Source organism: Macaca nemestrina, chromosome 7 (genome assembly GCF_043159975.1).
Source record: "Macaca nemestrina isolate mMacNem1 chromosome 7, mMacNem.hap1, whole genome shotgun sequence".
In the NCBI taxonomy this organism is placed as follows: Eukaryota; Metazoa; Chordata; class Mammalia; order Primates; family Cercopithecidae; genus Macaca; species Macaca nemestrina.
The window spans coordinates 51,208,152-51,222,433 of NC_092131.1; the positions used below are offsets into that span (position 1 = coordinate 51,208,152).

General features: G+C 37.4%; 1 protein-coding gene and 1 non-coding gene across 2 annotated transcripts in view; both read right to left on the reverse strand.

Annotated features, from left to right (window-relative positions):
* Positions 1-14,282, reverse strand: part of LOC105473727 (uncharacterized) — a 118,620-nt gene that overhangs the window by 95,455 nt on the left and 8,883 nt on the right. The gene's annotated exons all lie outside the window — the stretch shown is intronic.
* Positions 7,014-7,120, reverse strand: LOC112425194 (U6 spliceosomal RNA). Its single transcript, XR_003016262.2, has one exon. It is a non-coding gene; the product is annotated as a U6 spliceosomal RNA (small nuclear RNA).

Below are 14,282 nucleotides of genomic sequence, written 5' to 3' on the forward strand. Positions count from 1 at the left end.
TCTCCTCAACTGCCATGCTTGAGGACACCATCAATTACCATCCTTGAGTGCCAGCACCCTGACTGCTAGGGCAGCAACCGTGGATTTTGCTTCTGTGTATTCCCATGAGTTATGCTTCCATATAGTCCTCACAACATCTAGCTCACTGTGGGGCTCAATAAGCATTTGTTGAAGGAAGGAGTAAAACCATGGACGGACTACCATACCTGAATTAACACTGGATACTTCACAGAAGAAAAAGAATCTGTGAACTATGGGTCCTCAACTAATGAGAAGATTCACCTTCACCTAGTACCTATACATAACCAAACATAGTACTATTTCTTTTTTTCTCATCGTGTTTCTTCTTGAATCTGTATTTATGACATTAATTAACCTATATTAAAATAGTTCATATATTTAGTACCACTTATTCTGGGGAAAAAATTAGTTGGACTCCGATAAACTGGGTTAGTTGAAATGAAACTTACGTTTTTCTCCTTCTTTGCTTTTCACTCTTTTTAATGGAGTTTCTGATGACCCAGTCATACCAGACTTTGCCCTCCTATTTTCAGTCCTTTTTCTGGACATGTTTTTGCATTTCTCAATCTAATGGATAAAAAATTAAATAGATCTGATGAATACATAAGCTGTCAATCACTTGAGAAAGTCCCAGCTTTTTCACCTGCTTATCTCCACCCTTTTCTACTGAATATCCTAGGTGCCACCTGACACATGCCTATCACACATGGGTGAGAAAAGAAGTACGTTAGTTCTGTGCAGTGGAGATGAAAAGATAGGTGTACATAGATAACCTGGAGAACAGGTTAAATGACTCCCTGAGCAGTGATCTTTTGAGAGGCTGTCACTTCTCGAAAGTAAACACAGGTACCTGCAGCCTGGTCCTCCTCCCTCAGTGGTCTTTCTTAAGCAACCCTCAAGCTCTTCTGCCTTGTCTTTCAGAGTCAGAGGACGGCCTGTTACCACAAAATACATGCTCCTTGAACCATACCGGTTTGAGCAGTACCACTATCTGATTAGTATCCTTTTAGCATCACTATGATTGTTCACCAAGAATAATATTGCAATTAATGCATTTATAGCCAATATTCCATGAAGAAATAACTGTTTGGTAGTTTGCTAGGTCAATGAACAGCAACAGCAGGTTGATTGTGGTGGGAATACCAGGGTCCTGCTATTCAAAATCCTAACAGTGGTGTAGGTGGATTGAGAGTTATAACCATTAACCTTGAGGGATTAAAAAAAGACAAAATTATTTCAGACAAATGTTTCATCATTTCAGTCACCATGGAATTAAACCTATGAGAGATTTTGCATCAGTTTCCATACCTAAAAATTCAGAGAGAAAGAAAAAAAACTATGACAAACTAACTTCAAATTTTTATTTTATAAGAGAAATGATTCATGATTAGTGGCAAAGAACTACATACTGACTCTTCCGAAAATGTATTCAACATTATTTCTACTTTCTCCCAGGATGAAATTGTGGGGTAAAGCCAGTGGGTTTTCAAAAGATAAATTTAGCAATCACTATAAAATGTAGAGGGGTTTAATCCTCTCTATAGCAGTTCCCTCTTACCTATAGTTTCACTTTCTATGATTTCAGTTATCTGAGACCAACCAGGGATCGAAAACATTAAATGGAAAATTCCAGAGAAAAAGAGAAATCACATTCACAAAACTTTGATTACAGTATATTGGTTTTTGTGTGTTTTTTTGTTTTGTTTTGTTTTGTTTTGAGACAGCGTCTCCCTCTGTCACGGAGGCTGGAGTGCAGTGGCACGATCTCAGCTCACTGCAACCTCCACCTCCTGGGTTCAAGCAATTCTCCTGTCTCAGCCTCCCAAGTAGCTGGGACTACAGGCGTCTGCCACCACGCCCGGCTAATGTTTGTATTTTTAGTAGAGACAGGGGTTTCACTATGTTGGTCAGGCTGGTCTCGAACTCCTGACCTCAGGTGATCCACCCGCCTCGGCCTCCCAAAGTGCTGGGATTACAGGCGTAGGCCACCGTGCCTGGCCAATTACAGTATATTGTTAATAACTGTTCTATAATATTAGCTGTTATAGTTAATGTCTTACCGTGACTAATTTATAAATTAAATTTTGTCATAGGTATGTATGTATAGGAGAAAACATAGTATATATAGAGTTCAGCATTATCCAAAGTTCAGTATTATCCATAGTATATATAGAGTTCAGTATTATCCAAAGTTTCAGACATCCACTGGAGATCATGGAACACAACCACTGTGAATTAAGGGAGATACTGTAGTTTCTGATCTTTATTGCATTTTGAGTGTATTTAGAGGTCTGCTCCTTGAACCATGCTCGTTTGAGCAGCACCACCCACTGCCCACCCTCTAGAGATAATAAGTAAATAATCAAATATCCAAAATAAGCTTTCCTCTTAGAAATAAGGAGATGAAGAGTGGTAAGCAGCAATGAGCAGTGGCATGGGTGGTACAGTTTGAACTTTAACATTTTGGCTTTCTTCACGAGTAGAGATACTGATTCTTTTTCCTCCAAGATGCTCTTCTTTACACTTACACTACTATACTATATAACTACTATTACTACTATAACTTCTATGATCATCCTTTAGGATTAGAAAAAAATCTGAAACCATTTATTTCTTCATGACAAGTGAAATGGTAAAAAAAAAAAAAAAAAAAGGAAAATAGATAAAGAAACATTTTACAGTACAAGCAACCACAAACAGCTCAGGTGAACATCAGAAATGGGGAAGTATCCGGACAATTTTGCAGCATTGAAGATTGAAGGAAGTCTTTGAGGTAAGTAATTGAATTAGAGACAGCTAGCATAGCTTTATGAAAGCGATCCTTGTGTACCTTACTAGTTGGAATGCTTTAGAGGGCATTACTGCCATAGAAAGAAAATGGAACACAATGGATGTCATATAATTGTTAAAAAGCCATTGAATGTTATTAACAATGAAGATTATTGGCTAAGACTGCATCTATTGTGTAAGGTAAAATAGCTTGTTGGATTAAAAAACTGTTCAAAACCTGCAAAAAGTGAGTGAATGTTAATGGTAATTTTTTTTAAAACTGAAGAGAGGTTATCAGTAAGGGTGAAATAATAGCTTTGAAAGCAAATGACTAAAATTGGAAAAATACACACGATCCAACCTCATTACATTGGACTATTGTGGTATCTTCTCTGACACTAGGTACTAAATTTCCAGGTACTTTTAATTGTATTATGTTTACAGTCTTAAAATAAACCCCCTTTCTGAAGAAGAGATGGAAAGAAAGGGCCACGTTTAACAAAAATCGATTCAGTGTGTTGACTGTAATTATTGGAGCACAAATTCTTGACTTTTTCAACTTAGCTACTTAAAAATTACAAACATACCTTTTCTTCTATCTGTAGAGACAACATAACCAAAAATCAATGCTATCTTACCTATATTATTTACCCGTGTATATACAAACTTGGCTTACAGTAAATTATTAACATGCTATATATCTACAAACAGGTAAGCAAATTTGACACTGCTAAAAGATCTGACTCATCATGGTCTATCAAAAAGACTCCGTCTATAGCATTAATTCCTCTTAGGAAGTTTGGACAAGTCAGAATGACCCAAGCTTTTTATTGTATCCAATTCAGTCATAAAAGGTGGGTAGAATCTCCAAATCTTGGGCCGGGTACAGTGGCGCACGCCTGTAATTCCAGCACTTTGGGAAGCCAAGGAGGGCGGATCACCCGAGGTCAGGAGTTTGAAACCAGCCTGGACAACATAGTGAAACCCTGTCTCTACTAAAAAGACAAAAATCAGTCGGGTGTGGTGGTGGGCACCTATAATCCCACCTACTTGGGAGGCTGAGACAGGAGAATCACTTGAACCCGGGAGGTGGATGTTGCAGTGAGCCAAGATTCTACCACTGCACTCCAGCCTGGGCGACAGAGTGAGATGCCATCTCAAAAAAAAAAAAATCTCCAAACCTATTTCTTTAATCTTGAGTGTAGTATTTTTAGGATACATAAATCTGTTGTGGCAAAGAGTTTGTTTTGTTTTGATGGCTTATGATGGAAGTCATATTTTCTGCAATCTGTTCTAAGCAACTTTTTTTTTTTTTTCGAGACGAGTCTCGCTCTGTCACCTGGGCTGGAGTGCAGTGGCCTGATCTCTGCTCACTGCAAGCTCCACCTCCCAGGTTTATGCCATTCTCCTGCCTCAGCCTCCCCAGTAGCTGGGAATACAGGTGCCTGCCACAACGCCCGGCTAATTTTTTATACTTTTAGTAGAGATGGGGTTTCACCATGTTAGCCAGGATGGTCTCGATCTCCTGACTTCGTGATCTGCCCTCCTCGGCCTCCCAAAGTGCTAGGATTACAGGCATGAGTCACCACGCCTGGCCTCTAAGCAACTTTTAAAGAAAAAATAAAACAAAACATAATCAGGGTAGATTCTACAACAAGTAATTGAGTGAAAGTACTCTAAGTTACAATCCAATTGTAAATCTGATTGTAAATCAGAAAGTTCTATAAGTTATAATCTGATTGTAAATCTATGTCATAGTTTAAATTAGATTTTAAAAACTGAAAAACCTTATGAGACACTATTGAATCCTCAAAATTATGGAGAATTGATATTCATATTGATATGTATATATGCATATGCTGTTGTCTGTTAATGATGACAGCTGTTACAATAACAAGGAATTGCATAAAATTCATTTGAACACAATGGGTCTGATTCAGCAACTTGTATCTTTTAAGAATATCTTCAGTAAAGCACTTTATTGTACGTAAACACTACTTTACATTTTGTAGTAAGTATTATATACTCTACTATATATTTTGCTCATTGACCAGTTACATTAGAGAATGGATTTCAGTGACAAAGCTATTAAAATATGGAGAGTATCTTATGTTAAAAGAGTTTGGTGTATCCAGATTGTAGTGGTGATTACATGAATCTATACGTACATTAAAATATTCACAGAATAGTATACCAAAAGAAGTCCATTTTACTGTATGATAATTCAAATAATAAAATTAACTCTTTTTTTTTTTTTTTGCAATGGGTGTCTTCATCACATTGCCCAGGCTACATTGCACCACCACAACCAGTCAAAACTAATATTGAAGATGTAATAGTTTAGTTTTTTTAAAATGTTTGTGCTAGGCTCTGAAGGATAAAATATCACCTATGGCATAAAATAAACATTTTTTAAATTATAAATAATGTTAAGACTATAAATAACAAGAAAAAATATTTTAAAGTATATCCCCCCAAATATCACAAAACAATCTATCACAGATGGAATCTGGGACTCTGAGCTTTTTCGAGGGAGAATTTCAAGGCTAGTAAATCTTCACAACATAAACTTCTTACAACCTCAAAAGATGAGATGGCTTTCCTAGCATTTACTAGTTGGGAATAAATATTTTGCTCACCAATTAATAAAAATAATTGTAAAATTGTATTTGCTTCATAGAATAAGAACTGGAAGGAAACTTAAAGAATCATTTGATTATCTTCAGGCAGGTGTAAATAGAGGTATTTAACCAAAGCTTACAAATCTCTTCTCAGAGATCTCCAAACAAAGAGATTCCACAATGGCCACCAATGAACATATTCTCATGTTTCAGCACTAGGATAGCTAAGCTGGGGATGTGAGTCTGTGTTTCTGCTGAAACAGCTCCTATGTTAAGTTCTTTCATCATCTTGGATCTCTCAAGGTATGGAGAACTATTATAAAAATTCCTCTTCTAGAAAATATCCATGCTTTTCAAGACATTAATTGGATTCTCTCTTTAGCCATTCTTCATCAAGTTTAACAAACCTACCCTTGATGTGCTATGCTCATAGAGATGACCATAAGACATTTCTATCATAATAGCTCTTTCTGTTCACTTTGGGTTGTCCACATCCTTTGTGTTTTAAAGAACAGTGACCAAAGTAGGCCCTGTACTCAGCCCAAGTCCCAAGAGTAGAGTGCTAGAGTGCTCCCTGGGCCATGTATACTATGTTTCTCTTTCTTTTTCTTTCTTTCTCTCTTTCTTTCTTTCTGCCTGTCTCTTTCTTTCTTTCCTGTCTCTTTCTTCTCTCTTTCTTTTTCTATCTCTCTTTGTCCTTCCTTCTTTCCTTCCTTCTTTCCTTCCTTCCTTCCTTCCTTCCTTCCTTCCTTCTCTTTGTTTTTAGCATTCTTGGGAGAAGAATGTGTTGTATATACAAACCACATACAAATGGGCCTCATGTAAAACACAAAACCCCAGTAAAGAAGCACACGGTTCTTTAGTTAATTTTTTAGTTAATGATGGAAGTGCATGTAAGAATATAAAAAAGGAGTATCCTCCAGCCAAAGATGTACAAGTAAGTGACTGAAATAAAAAAGAAAACTCCAGGCAGTAACCAGAGTAGTTACCATTCCCTTTCTATCAACACTAGGGCGGATGTGTAGACCCCTTTCTCTACAGCAGCAGAACAAAAGTAAACGAGTTTTATAATTGGCAGTCATAACAACTTACAGATGACTACACAATTAAATGAGGAGCCATCTCTGATATTTGTACCATAATAGGAACAGAAATATCTAGACCTATAGACATAAAGTTGATGAAGACACTTGACATTAAATTTCAAACTTCAAGTAACACCCATAGACCGAGATTTTTTTGTAATTCCTAAGTCAGTCCTGATTCAGAGAAGTGACCAGGTTGGCATAGGCCAACTTTGGATATGAACAGGACCTAAAGGAGGCCCAGCAGAGACCCATAATCAGCTAGTTGATGAGGAGGAAGACCAAACACAGAATCAGAACAAGGGATTCTGTAGTCTTAAGGACAAAAGGGTTTGTCTGCCCATTATCGTGGAAAGGATCCATACTTCAGGTGAACTCTCATATATTTTTTACTGACTGGCATATTATTCATTCTGTGGTATATTTCATTTCTCTTCACTGAACCTTTTGCAATCTTTAAAAAAATTCCTGCTTATGTACTCATTCTTTATTTTTTTATTTTTTGTTTTGTAATTTAAAAAATGCGGAATGGTTCACAAATTTGCATGTCATTCTCACACAGGGGCCATACTAATGTTCTCTGTGTTGTTCCAATTTTAGTGTATATGCTGCCGAAGCAAGCACTACATTCCCTTTCATGTGCCTGAACTTGGTGGACACAAGAGAGCTGGCTTCTAAATTCTGTTGCTCAGAGTACATAAAAACAAACAAGGCCGGGCACGGTGGCTCACGCCTGTAATTCCAGCACTTTGGGAGGCCGAGGCGGGTGGATCGCGAGGTCAGGGGATCGAGACTATCCTGGCTAACACGCGAAACCCCGTCTCTACTAAAAATACCAAAAAAAATTAGCCAGACATGGTGGTGGGCGCCTGTAGTCGCAGCCACTCAGGAGGCTGAGGCAGGAGAATCACTTGAATCCGGGAGGCAAAGCTTGCAGCGAGCCGAGATCACGCCACTGCGCTGCAGCCTGGGCGACAGAGCGAGACTCCTTCTCAAAACAAACAAACAAACAAATAAACAGCTTCCCCTGTTACTGTTTGCATGTGCCACCTATTAATTACCCAAGGGTGAGACCTATTTTGTGAAGAGGAAAAGAAGTTCTGCTCTAGAAACTGTTGAGTGAAGTTTTTGTTTTATATTGCAGGTGGGGCAGGATTGCAGCAGGGAGGTTTCCATGAAATTGGCATTGTCAGTTGCCCAATGCAGAACTTGTGGTAGCTTGAGTTAGTCACTGTTTTAAATTCCTGAAAAAGCCAGGTGTGGTGGCATGCACCTCTAGTCCCAGCTACTTGGGAAGCTGAGGTAGGAGGATGGCTTGAGCCCAGGAGTTCTGTGCTACACCAATCGCATGTTTGCACTAAGTTCAGCATCAATATGGTGACCTCCTGGGAGCAAAAGACCAACAGGTTGCCCAAGGAGGGGTGAACCGGCTCAGGGCAGAAATGGAGCAGGCCAAAACTCCAGTGCTGATCAGTAGTGGGATCACATCTGTGAATAGCCACTGCATTCCAACCTGGACAACATGGTATCTTATTTAAAAAAAAAAAAAGAAAAAAAAATCCTGGAAAAAATAAACCCTGAAAATTGTGGGCGCATTTCCAATTTTTCTCCGCTTCCCTGACAAGAGGTATTGGTGCAAAAGAAATTGCAATTTTTGCCATTAAAAGTAATGACAAAAACTGCAACTACTTTTGCATCAACCTAATAATATGGGTCTGGGGAGGAAACCAAAGATTAATGCCTCAAATAAAGCAAAAGTCTTGTCATGTAACTGCCCTTCTTAGACTACTTGGGCTGCTATAACAAAATACCATAAACTGGGTAGCTTTAAAACAACAGAAATTTATTGCTCACCATTCTGAAGACTGGGAAGTGCAAAATCGAGGCAGATTTGGTGTCTGGTGATGGCCTGCTTTCTGGTTTATAGAGGGCACCTTCTTGCTCTGTCCTCACAGCAAGATGGAAGGGGTAAGGGTCTCTCTGGGGTCTCTTTTATAAGGACACTAATCCCATTCATGAGGGCTCCCTCATGAATCACTTCCCAAATCACTTCCCAAAGTCCCCATCTCGTAACGGCATCACCTTAGGGGTTAGGATTTTAACATGAATTTTGGAGGGACACAAACATTCAGATGATAGCACTGCCCAAATGCTAAATGCAAACTCATTGTTGTTCAATGTGTTATTTAAAGGCTGTGCATTATGGCATTATCGTCCTCTTGTCCTCTTTCCTTCTGTAATTTGTCCATGTTAGGCTGCTCTATCTTCTGGCAGTTCTCCTCTCCCTTCTCTCTGGGTTTCATTCCCTAACAAGGGCTCTGTGCCTGTCTCCCTGCCCAAACCCATTGGTAACTGTAACTACCACCTTAGTCTTGCCCAGTGGAAATATCTTCACCCATAGATTTAACTGAGGCAAAACTATTACCTGTTAAATAACTTTAGCTCGGCAGCATAAACACCTGAGTTAAGAAAAAATTACTAGTACACAAGTCATACATAGTGTTGGGGAATATTAGTTCTAAACATCTGACTTAAGAAGAAATGACTAGGAGACAAGTCATACATAGTGTTGGAGAATACTAGTCCTACAAGATATAAACAGATAAGGCAGGTGAGGTCCAAGCCAGTTTCTCTATGGGGAGATGTCTTCCACTTAATATAACTGAATACATTACAAAAGAAAGAAAGAAAAGAAGTAAAGGAAGAAAGAAAGAAAAGAAAAAAAAATCCAATAAATCCACACTCAAAAAAAAGGGAGGCAAACTGGTATGGACAGAACAATTAGGAAAACAACGATAAATTTCACTTTACATGTGCTAGACAAAGGAGTTAATATCATGAAAACTTAACCATAACAAAATATTTTGGTGATCAGTATTTTGTCCTATATTAAGAAATCAATGTCCATAGATACAAGTTTGAGTTTAAAGAAACTAAAAGCTTAAGATGGCCAGATTAAAGATGTCTTTCATTTTCCTCTTTATAAGTTTATGTATTTTTTAAATTATTTGGAAGGAAATTTTGGAATCGAAGAAAATTTAAAAACTGAAAATTCTTTTATATGTTTTTCCTGTTGAATTAGTATTCTGTTTATGAAATAGGAACATGATATCCCCAAGCTGCTGTTGATGTCATCCAGTTGTAGCTAACTATGTGCTTAAAAAATAATTGAAGTGAGGATGAGAAACATATCTTATAGAAAGTGACAATATTATGCCTTTATACTTTGTCAATATGATCCCAAATGTGAAGATATTTGAAAATATCTGTTACTGATTTTTTTTTCTTTTTATCTAGATTAACAGCACTACAGAGCTATCTATATTTTGGTAGTCACCAAACTTTTTAAAATGTCAATATCATTATACATGTTATCCATTCTCTACACCAGGATTTTTCAACCTTGGAACTATTAACACTTTGGGCCAGACAATTCTCTGTTGTAGGGTGCTGTCCTCTGTAGTGCAGGATGTTGAGCAGCATTCCTGATCTCTACCCAGTAGATGAGAGTTGTGATGACTAAAAACATCTCCAGACATTGCCACATCTCCCCTGGGGGGACAAAATTGTCCCTGGTTGAGAAACACTGCTGTATAGTGAGTTATTACTATCCAAATATTTTGATTATCTTTTTAACCATTACCTATTACCCCAGCCACATTAATCATGCCATGATTCACATTGATCACAATGATTAAAGAAATTATAGATTTACTGTGGTGCTCAGGCACTTACCATTAGGCTATTAGACAAAGTCTGGGAATATAAGGGGAAAAAATTCCCATAATTACAAAAAATAAAAGATTACATGGAAAAGCAAAGGTGTTGGCTGTACACTAGGATCAAATGACATTCATTTGTTGAAGTAGTCTGAGTGACTCAAAGACGTACAGCAGCTATTATTCACTTAGCTACAACACAGCAAATATTAACACATATTTTGAAAAGGAGAGATGCTGCTTCATGTGACAATACTGATAATATTTAAGAAGAGATGTTAGTGACTCATCAGACACTCAGGCAGGCATGATTTTTCCCCTTAAATGTCACTAATGATTTTTCTTACTGCCTTTTTTATTTAAGCACATGTTCAGTGGCACCCACAATCAAAATTCTATTACAAAATGCAATATCGAATATCTTACTTTATTTTATTTAAATAAATATTGTAAATGATCATAGTGAGTAACGTAAGCAATAAGTATTATTTGTACCACCATTCTTCTAGATTGTAGTGATTTTTATTTCATCACTGTGAATGGTGGATGGTCTTTTGTCTCTTCTAAATGTCCCATTCCTCATGGGATAAATTAAAATGACCCATAAGCAAAGTTAAGTTTTAAGCGGATTTTTTTTTTTCAAATAGACAGCCTTGCCTTGTACTATTATCCTCCAATTTCGTTTTTACATTTTCAAAAATAATATGTGAGTTTTAAAACTTGTTTAATTTAAAATGACTCTTTTTTAAAAAAGAAAACACTGTAGTGGGATGCCGGGATTGCATTCATCCCAGCATGCCCCACCACTGTTCTTTGGATGGCAATCACAGGACCCAGACATCAAGCTGTGGAAGAGATTCTTCCAAGCAACAGCATCTGGCTCTTTGGCAAACTGAACAGGCAGTTGCCCTGGTGGCTTTGGAGTTGCCTCTGGGTCTGTCACAGGGTAAGGCTGCTGATGGAGTGTCTGGATTCTCATCTCCTTTTCATTTCACTGTCTTTCTCATATACATTTTTGGGCATCAAGAGACCCACTGTCTTCCATAAGGCAAATACTGCCCTCCTTAAGCCTGATGAACTTTTAAATAAACCCTGTTGTACTTCCATAAGTATCCCTTTCCATTGCCCACATCTCTTACGGAAGTGTAAAAATAGGCAAGCATTCTGGCTCAGCAATACTAGCATTCTATTTCACACCCCACCTACAGAGAGAATCAGAAATTCAATGCTCTCTTCTCAGTCCTGAATATTTTAAGCTTATATTTTCACCTTCTTTACTCATAATAGATCTTTTTGCCAGTTAAATTTAATAAATTCATATTTATAATATGAATAGCTACCTAATCTCATAAAAACTTTTTTTTTTTCATTCTTAGGATCACACAATCTAAGCTGGTAAGGTGGTATAAAGACCGTAGGAGCTTAGTTTGAAGAATTTATGGCACTTTAAAATCATAAGTGCAGTCCTTGGAACAAACAAACACCTTGAATACCAGAATCAGCAGCTCCAGAACAAAGGGGCTCTCATACCTTCTTAGCTGTGAAGGAAATTAAAAAGACCAAATTTGAAAAATAAAGAATGAGTTTTTAGAGGTTTGGGGATTAAAAAAAAATTCCTCAACGTGCTGAATGATTTGCATGAAAACTATTAATCAATATGGCTTCTCTACAGACCACAGGCTATGCACGGGCACTATTACCCACAATTCATACCCAAAAGGTAAAGTACTATTGGTGAGGATGTGGCTCAAAGTCTCTAGTGTGTCCAAACACACACTAGATCAGTAGGACTGATTTGTAAGAAGTAGCATTTAATTCTTCCTGTGAGAATTCTTCAGAAAAAAAGAAACCTTCATGCACTGGCCACCTCATGGAGACTCAGTTTTAATCTGTTATTTGATCAGCACGTTCAATAACTCCATCAATAACCTATGAAAACTTCCATGGTAATGTCTGTGTTATGAATGGAAAGTGAATAAAATAGAGAGGGAGAGAATTTGTGGAAGAAAGACTACATTTGAGTGTAAGTTGTTACTCAAAAAATCCTAAATTCGAGGGGAAATTAAACCCATTAATTTCTAGGACTGGCAAGCAGTTGAAGCTAAAATGGACATAAATAAATAACAGTAACTACTTCTAGCCCAGAAAGGGGTTTTTTAAAAGTAAATTGTATTTATAATTAATTGAATACTTGCTTTTACATTCTGTTTGAAATAAGATAAGAATGTAATGATGGCATATATGCATATATGGTCTCTATCTTTTACAGATGAACTAAAAGAATATAGAGTTAAATCTAAAGTTTGTTTTATTCCCATCAAAAAATCATTTTTTACTAAGGAGCACATATTCTAAACACACAATAAATCATACTGAGCTGCCTTCTGATTTTATTTTTTAGAAGCAAATTAGATTTGAACATTAAAAGTCATATACTTCTGTCAGTTCATGCAAACAATTCCTACAGCTTTCCCTGGGAACATTGCTATGGATGAGCAGTACAGGTCCTTACAACTTAGAGCAAATCTCTCCAGGCTTAATTTTCGGCCAGAAGAGAGTAATGAAAACTTTTAGATCAGATGTTTATTATTACTATTCGATTATTTGAAATGAGAAAAATACAAACCTCTAGACATAATCAATTCCTGACAATTGCCTACTACGTAGTAGGCGCCCAGATATGCTTGTTGAATGCATACACGAATGAATGAATGAACGTGAGTTCATGTTACAATAAACTTTTGAAAAAGTACTTATGCTCTAGAGATGTCCTGGCTTGATAATCACAAATCTTTAGATAAATCAGAGACTTCAATAAATATTTTTGCACATGAAAAAAAACAAATTTATCCATCCCACCATGTGTGCACCAATTGGTTAATAAACCAAATTGATCAAAATGTGCAACTGCATTTAAGAATATATGGTCTAATGTAAAATGTTGTTTACTTTTACTAAAATGTTTTCATTAAGACTGTAGACTTGACTGAAGTTATATTTACCCAATGCCAACTACCAGGATATTAAAAATATTTCTTGATGATAATGAAATTGTTTGGTTTCCCTCCAATTCCTTGGTGAATATCTCATGTTTACAGAATGTCTTTTTGTTAGAGAAAGACTTCAACCACTTCAACCACTACTTCTGGTTTTTGGTTGAAGCAGTAGGAAAAGGTCAGTGTAGACTTAAGCCCAAGATTCTGTTGATACTCAAGGTCTATACTCCATGCTTGTTTCTTCTGTGCTTATCTGACACATTTTGTCCATCAAATACAAAAGAGCATAATCAAAAGGGTTACTGCTTTTCCAGTAACCCAGAATACACCATCTACACGTAGGTGATCTGTATGTCCCTTAAGTGATGGCTTTCATTGTCATATTTGGGAGCAAGTATTGGAAGCAATGATATCTTTCACTTTTTGCATGTTCATTGGCTGAATAAGCTGCCAGAAAGCTGCCATTTAGGCTAAGAGTTACTGTCTGTGGTTGAACTCATTTAAATGGTATTCAATAAATGATTAGGAATGTCATTATTGAGTGGCTATCCAAAGTCAGACACTTGCTAATAAAGATGCCTCCAAGCATCCATAGGTTAAATGCTAAGAAACAGATTCACAAATGGAAGCAAGTCTGTTTTTGCTCTTATGTTGTTGGGCAAGTAAGACATCTAGACTTCAAGCTATCCCTGGGAGACCTGGTGTCCTCCTTACTCCAGCTGACACACATGGCCTCACCAAAAGCAGAAACCAGAGCTTGGTTGATAAATAGTAACTGAGTACTTCAACGTTTGCAATCTGAAAAAGGCATTTAAAATGAACAGGTGAAACTCTAGATTCATCATGCAAGGAGGCTTATCTAACATTGATGGAAAGCTGCAAAGGAGGCGAGAAGATTCCTAGACCACACCAAGTAGCTGATAGTTGACTCTCACCAAAGGGAGGTTACAATGTTCTAGAGACTCACCTGCCCTAAGGGAGGAAGAGCAGGTACCTGGGGCTTCGTGGATATCTCCAGGCCTGCTTGTCTTCAGAGTCTTGAAGAGGCTACCTAGCCCGTGGGCAAAATCA